Source organism: Enhydra lutris, unplaced genomic scaffold (assembly GCF_002288905.1).
Source record: "Enhydra lutris kenyoni isolate GAN:26980312 unplaced genomic scaffold, ASM228890v2 scaffoldscaffold50, whole genome shotgun sequence".
Lineage (NCBI taxonomy): Eukaryota > Metazoa > Chordata > Mammalia > Carnivora > Mustelidae > Enhydra > Enhydra lutris.
The window spans coordinates 7,862,422-7,869,121 of NW_019154134.1; positions in this window are offsets into that span (position 1 = coordinate 7,862,422).

Genomic DNA, 6,700 nt, shown 5'->3' on the forward strand with positions numbered 1-6,700 from the left:
AAAAATAATTTGTGTTCTTCTGCCAGTTCCTTTTAATGTTTATATGTGAGCTTTATTAAATGCATTTACTATATACTTAACAGGTTATAAAGACCATATAGTTCTGAAAAGGTATCTAAATCAGCAAAGAACAAGGCAGAGTAATTTAAAAACACTTTAATAAGAAGTCCAGTCCATGAGAACAGAACCTATATTGGCAGCAAAGTGATTTAAACAGAGGAGTCCTAAAAAAAATGTTCTAAAAGTCAAACTTGTCAGTTTAATGCATTTGTCTAAAAGCAACAGAAAAATGACAGAAGATTTGTTAATGGACGATTTCACAAGAAACTGTTACACACCAAAGCTCAACACTTCAGGCAAAGAGAATATATATGTTACCCTACTTACAACTCTCAAAGGTACAAAACACAATAGAAATCGGGTTCATAGGAAAAAATTCAAGTTTTTGTGAAGCAACTATACAGCTAATCAGTCTCTAAAAGTAGTATGTCACTTTTCATGTCCAGAACTGTATTTCAAACTCTCCACATAGGCATTAAATTATAAGAGCATACTTTTCTTTGGACGACTAATAACGTAATTAGTTTTAAGATTATGTGAAGGAAGTATAGAAAAATCATATCTATAGGTTTTTGAAAGATGCAATTTGTTCTGGCCAATTCATACTGGTTTATGAAATTGCAATGCTTTTCTAAGGCAAATGTGAAGTCTACAGGATACTCTGAAAATGAAGTTGAGAAATGAGTAAAATTCACAATCCCAAGAGAATGAAACTGAATCTATGAAAAATGGAGTTTTCTCTAGTATCTAATTCAATTAGACCAGTTAACATAGGAGCAGGGAAGCAAACAAGTACCAGAATCTTGGGGTAGAGGAAGGGGAAAGTGGAAGGAAATACATCTAACATAAAAAGTTTGGTCTGTTTTTAATAAAGCTATTTAATATTTTGAATTTCAAACATTTAAGGACAGTATGAGATCATACCAAAATACTGACCTACTGCAAAGATTTTTCACTGTGAGAAAAAATACAGACGTAATTCCATGATTTTGTTTCTAAGTTTGGAGAACTCTAATCATTAGTCCTAAAAATAACACAATTTCTGTGGAACTCAATTATTTAGGAAGCTTACATTATGATGTTATTTTTTTTAAATTTTTTTTTTAATTTATTTGACAGAAATCACAAGTAGGCAGAGAGTCAGGCAGAGAGAGAGGGGGAAGGCAGGCTCCCTGCTGAGCAGAGAGCCCGATGCGGGGCTCGATCCCAGGACCCTGAGATCATGACCTGAGCCGAAAGCAGAGGCTTTAACCCACTGAGCCACCCAGGTGCCCCTATGATGTTATTTTTTTTAATGTTGAAAGATATTATCAGTTCATTTTCAAACCTGTTGAAATACAGATGGTTTAACTTAATTTTAAGGAGAAAAATGAATAGTTACTGAAGAGCTCAAAAGCAGATCATCCACCACTATTAATTTCCTATTTTGAGGAATTTCTGGAAACCCCCTGTGGTACACAAAGTGTCAGGGATGAAACAGATGGTATCTCTTCTACCTCTTTAAGGCAGAGCCCTGTCCTCTTTTGTAATCCCCGTATCACTGGTCACTGTGCTCTTCCCTCTTAAAGTGGAAGGTATTCAGTTAAGGGCCAGAAATCAAAGGGCCTAAGGATCTACTCCTGGCTTTGTCCCTGGCCTGCTGAGACCTGAGGCAAGTCATTTAAACTTTCTGGGCCCAAGTCCAGTTTTTCATTTGTGAAATGCATAGCGTTGGCTTAGATGACTTCAAGAGCCTCTTCTAAGTTCTAAAATTTTCTTGAAAATTGGCTAAGTGATTAAAAACAGGTTATAAAAGTTTGTTTAAACACCAAAGCCACAATGTCTTCTTGCTCTTTATTTGGATTGCAACTTCTTAAAAGCAGACAGTGATGCAAAATGGAAAAATTCCATTATCATCCAGATGTTTGGCATCATGTATATAAATATTCTGTTCCTGAAATCAGTTATGACAAAGAAATATTTGTCTAAAAATTAGAAAAACTTTTTAAAACAATCTTTTAAATGTAAAGATGTAGAAAGCTATTTAAAAAATAACCACAAATTTCTTCTACTCTGTGACTAATTATTTTCTAATACCTTAAAGGATAATCAAGTGAGACCTTAAAAGTCAACTAAATACACAAAGTAATACGCAAGGAAATGGGCTGTTCACTAAGGCAACATGCTGCAAGGGAAGATTTGGGAGCTTTTCCAGGCCCTATTAACTAGGTGACTGTCAGTAGTTATTTAAAAGTCTTCTCAAGTGTAAAGTAAGGGACTTGGAGTAGTTCAGAGGTACTTTTCCTGGAGACTATTAGAGGGAAGAGACAGCCAAAAAAGGGCTGCAAAGGGGGTGAGAAACTGAAACAAAACTGTCCTCTCCATTATGGTATTCAAGGGAGCCAGAAACCCCAAACTGTATGCAATAATGCTACATGGAGAGCTCAGGAGACAGTCCCTTGCTTTCATGAGAACCGGACAATGTTTCCCATTTCTAAAAGGTTAAACACTACTAGATCATCTAAGGTTGTCTCACCTCAAAAATTCTGTATTACCACTTTCACGTGACAAACTTGTAATTCTATGTTTCTTTTAAGGTGGGTAGCTTTATCTAACTCTCAAGTTCCAATTTCAATAAATCTATAGTCATCTCTCAATTATGAAAAATTTAGGAGACAAAATAAGGCGAGATGGGGAGTCATGGTTAGTTAATAAGCGATGTAAGCAATCCCAAAGTTTCAACAAATTAAAGAGCCGATTTCTGGAAAAAAATTAAAACCTAAACTAATCTGGAAAAGTTAGTGCAAAGTTAATTCGGGATTAACTGTTTCAGGCTTGGAGAAAAAAACCGGTGATAACTAAAGATATATTACTAAAAAGAACACTTGTCTGTTAGCAGCTTTGTAACAAGTTATTTTTTTAAACATGCAAGAAAAAAAGAGAAAAGTGTAACTGCTCTGTCCTCAAACAACTTAATTACCAAAATGTACGCTGAAACTCTAAAAAACAAATGAAAAAAGTCGCAGGACAATTTTTTGTGCAAAAACCTTTAGTAATATATCTCTGAGCCACCCCCTCCCCCCCATTACCCTTTGGGACCCATCAAGAGGTAAGAAAATAGGACAAACCTGGGCTCGAACTTCCAAAAGAAGCCTAGGAGAGAGAAGAAAACGTGCGGTTAGATCGCGCAGCGGAGGGGGGAAGAGGCAGCGCCGGCAACAGGGCGCGGAGGAGGCGGAGCCCAGAGCTCCTCCGCAGCTGCCAAAAGTACAAGACGTAGCTTCGCTCCAATCGCTCCCAGCCCCTTTCGGGCCCCTCTTGGCTGCCTCGCCTTCCTCCCCGAGTCCCCAGTGTGCAAACTCGCAGACCCGGGACGAAGCCCAGAGTCTAAGAGGCAACTCCAAGCCGCTCCTTGGAGCTCAGCAAGTTACAAAACGGAGAAGCAAAACCCAGAGCAGTCGACTCACGGCATCGGTCCCCACTCCCCGGCATCTCGGAGTCCCCCAGATCCCACTCGGCTCTCCACGGACCCAAACACCACCTTCCAAAGCAAGACCCTTTCCTGGAAGGGAATCGTCCTCCGATCACCTAGTCTACCCCTGAGGCCCGAGAGCCCCAATTCCGAGGCTGTCCTCGGACCTGTGCGTAGGCCAGCTCGAAACTGGACACCCGCCCCCAAACCAAAGCGCAAACCCCCCCATTCTCTCTCCCGAAACTGGAGACGCGGCCCCTTAGTCCCAGAGATGCTAGTTCCTTCCAGGGTGTTCAGTCTCTCCTTAGGCCCGCCAGCGAGCCCCTCGCCCCAGCAAGCTCCAGCCGAAGGGGCTCCTGCTGCGCCACCCCCTCCCCCCAGATCACCAGTCCCGGGGGACACGGCCGGAGCAGCTTTGCTAGCCCTGCCTCCCTCCTTCAGGCCAGAAGAAAGTGGGGATAGCGAGAGCCCCTAGATAAAACGTTGAGAATCTTGGATTGCCCCCTTTACATCCAGGGGTTCCCGCACCTCCAGGGCTGCGGGGCGAGGAGTCCCGCTCGCCTACCACGAAGCCTGGCGACCGTACATCCCGCTTGCCTCGGTGCCCGGAGCAAAGTGGAGCGAGAGGCTCCTTGGTGCGGCAGCCCGGACCCAGTGGGCCGGGGGCACAGAGCACTCCTCCCGCAGGACAGTGGCGCAGCCCGCTCCCCGCTTTGCAATCCGGCCGCGGAGTGGGGGGGAGCTCGGCCGGTTTCCACCCACCCTGGCCCTAGAAAGCGGCGCGGAGGCTCCCGCGGCCCGCGTCACCTACCCCGGAGCACCGCACGGCACCGTCCCCAGGCCGGGGCTCGCTGCCGCCGGTCGCCACCTCCGGTCCGGCCCCGTCGCGCAGCCGGCTCGGGGCCGGAGCCGCCGCGGCCTAGTCCCGGAGGCAGACCGCTCCCGCGCCCGCTCCCGCCCCCCGGCCGGCCCCGCCACGGCCCGTTGCCGCCCCGCAGACCCCGTCCCGCCGCGCCGCCCCCCCCGTGGAGCCGCGGGAAGGGCCCCGGGTCTCCCAAGCCGGCTCCGGAGGCGCGGGGGACCGCTGGGCGCCCGCTGTAGCCCGGCCGCTCCTGCCCGGTTTCTCTGCTCACCTCCGCCATATTGGTACCTTTAGGGCGAACGAGCAGCGCCGAGCCCAGTCCCCGGATGGGGCGCCTGAGCCAATCGCAGCCGCCGCCGCCGCCGCCGCCGCCGCGGTCCGCCCGGCACCCGCCCGGCGGCGGAGGCGGCTCGGCCCCTTATAGGGCAGGGCGGCCCGCGACGCCCCCGGCCCGCTCGCACGCCCACCCCGCCCGGAGCCCCACGCCGCACCCCGCGCCCCCTGCGGACAGTCTGATGCGCACCGGCGCTCACCCGCCCTTCGCCTTTCGGCTGGAGTAAAGTTCCTGCCGAATTGGAGGCAAGTGGGGGACGAATGGAAACTCGGGCATGGGACGGACCCACGTCCAGGCAGTCGAGGCCGAAGAGCCGGCCGGGGCAGCGGAGAATCGATGGACGGACACTCTAATCCGGTAGGACGTGGAGGAGGCGGGCAGGAGACGTGGAGGGACAACTCGACGGACGTCCCCAAGTGAAAAAGAAAGGAGATGATCGATGCAGTAGACTGACGGACAAGAGAAATCCCCGGAATATGGGAGAAGTGACTGATGGACGGCAGGGTCAGTCCAGAATGAGAGGACAGGGACCACGCACTTTGCGGTTTCCCTGAAGAGACCTGAGGAATGGAAGGTGCAGACCGGCATATCCTGGCTCTTGGAGTGGCCGGTGGAAGTGGTCATTTGCCATACAGGCTTTCAGAGATAGTGACATACAGAAGAATGGACAAAAGATCATCAAGGCAAAGAATTTGAAGAGACTTGCACAATTCAAAGGAGACATTCATAAAATATAAACCGTGCATGTACCCCCAAAATTAGAACAATCCTAAGAGTTGTTAATTACGAAATAGTCCAGGGGATGACCCAGGGGTACACACTTGATAGACCTGTGGAAGAGCAAAATAGTATATCAGAGGCCCTGAACCGAGTCTCAGAAACTCTACTTCCACCCCAAAAGGCCAAACTTTTGCTTATGGTCAAAAAGAAAACTAGTCCTGTAGACAAGTGGATGGGTGGAGAAGGGAGGACAAGGCTTAACAGATATACCTACTCTTAACATGTGCCTTCTGGCCATTCACTCTTCATGGGGAGAAGTAAGTCTAACTCCTGACAGATCCATATCCACACTGAACTACTTTAAGCAAGTACACAGAAATATTCACTAACAAGTCATGGGTAGCCCACAGAAGTAAATCCTGCAAGTTCAAGTCATTATGGCAAGTCCACGTGGTACAGGATTGTCTTGAGGCAGGAAGCCAGAAATAACAACATATATGGAAAATAAAGTTTAAAAAATGTGGAAGAGGGGCGCCTGGATGGCTCAGAGGGTTAAGCCTCTGCCTTTGGCCCAGGTCATGATCTCAGGGTCCTGGGATTGAGCCCCACATCGGGCTCTCTGCTCAGCAGGGAGCCTGCTTGTGATATCTCTCTCTCTCTTTCTCTCTCTCTCTCTCTGTCAAATAAATAAAATCTTCTTTAAAAAACGTGGAAGAGAAAAGTCTCTTGTAAGCTCCATGGATAAGGCAGATCCAAATACTCAGAAAAGTATGGCAGGACCCTACAGAGACTTGCTGAGGACAGTGATCTCAGACATCAGAGTTCTTCCAATTGTTGCTAAAACATGGCATGTTAAATGACAGAGTTGAGGGTTTTGCTCACAAGTTGAGAATCTCCCATACTTTTAGTCCACACATGACAGGTCTGCTTTTATGCTGGGGTCACCTTTGATTCTCCCGTCCAAGAGCACATATGGAGGCTGAGGCTGAAGACTGGATTATGAATAGCAGGGGAAAGAATTACTTTCAACATTTCGGCCAAGGCATCTTAAAAATTAAAGTTACTCCACTGGTAAACTTTATTTATTTATGGAAATTTTAGGGAAAATCACTTCAACCATTTCAAAACATAGTAAAGACATGGAAAATTACACTTTCCCTGCTGTGAAAGATATCTTTCGACCTTTTGTCCAGCCAAAGCTGAACTTTGAAACCAGAGCTTGGCACATGTTATATGTACTGTCCTCAATGAGGCGTTTAGAGTTTTCAAAGTT